Consider the following 966-nt stretch of genomic DNA (forward strand, 5'->3'; position numbering starts at 1 on the left):
TAATACTAAAGTGTTTGAAATTTAACAATATACAATAGGGTTTTCTGCATCGAGTGCTAAATGTTTTCTTTCATAGTAACATACAGAGAAATATAAGGGAATACTATAAAGAGCTATTAATAATTGTTAACATATGAATGAATAACAACGATGATGACGACGACAGGGCGATTCTGTTTGAAAAAAACAAAGTCCGCGAGATAAAAAAAAAATAATAATAATAATAATTAACTGTTCCGCTTCATGAAAAACAATTTGTGGCTGCTGCGATGGCCGAGTGGTTAAGGCGTTGGACTTGAAATCCAATGGGTTCTACCCGCGTAGGTTCGAATCCTGCTCGCAGCGTAAAAATTTTACTGAGTTATCCTGGTAACTTGTATGGTAAACCGAAACAGTCAAAAATTAGAAGCCGATAAAATTACACTACAAAATGGGCAAGTTGAAGTCAATTTGATTTTATTCACGCTTCCATTTAGCTGCAATAATATTTGTAGCAGTGATAATTGCCTTATTCTCCACTACAATTCATACCTGCTACGAGTCTTTGCAAAAGTAAACATAGGTTCAATTGCAAAATTTTCCACACATATCATCATAGTTTCCATGGAAATAAGTAGATCTAATTATGTTACAAATAGTGAAGAGTGGAACTTTTTTGTCATCAAATCATGACAAAACCTTATGAAAGGAACTCCTTAGAACGATCCACTACTGCAATAATAGTAATAATAATAATAATAATAATGATTTTATTTAAGAAGGGTTGAAGATTAGGCTCTAGTAACCTTTCTAACATCCTGTCCTTTATAGAAAATATAATGCAAAAGATATAGACTGTTACATTAAATAACACAACACAATAATTTACAACAGAGGAAAAAATATATACAAATCAGTTAAAAGATTAATTTAACTATATATGCGAGTACACATTTGAATACATAGATACAACATGTATTAACAAAT

At 31.1% G+C, this 966-nt stretch overlaps 1 non-coding gene across 1 annotated transcript; it reads left to right on the top strand.

Annotated features, from left to right (window-relative positions):
- Nucleotides 1-263: 263 nt before the first annotated feature.
- Nucleotides 264-345, top strand: Trnas-uga (transfer RNA serine (anticodon UGA)). Its single transcript has one exon. It is a non-coding gene; the product is annotated as a tRNA-Ser (tRNA).
- Nucleotides 346-966: the final 621 nt, after the last annotated feature.

The sequence above is a fragment of the Patella vulgata genome, chromosome 2, assembly GCF_932274485.2.
Source record: "Patella vulgata chromosome 2, xgPatVulg1.2, whole genome shotgun sequence".
Classification (NCBI taxonomy): domain Eukaryota; kingdom Metazoa; phylum Mollusca; class Gastropoda; family Patellidae; genus Patella; species Patella vulgata.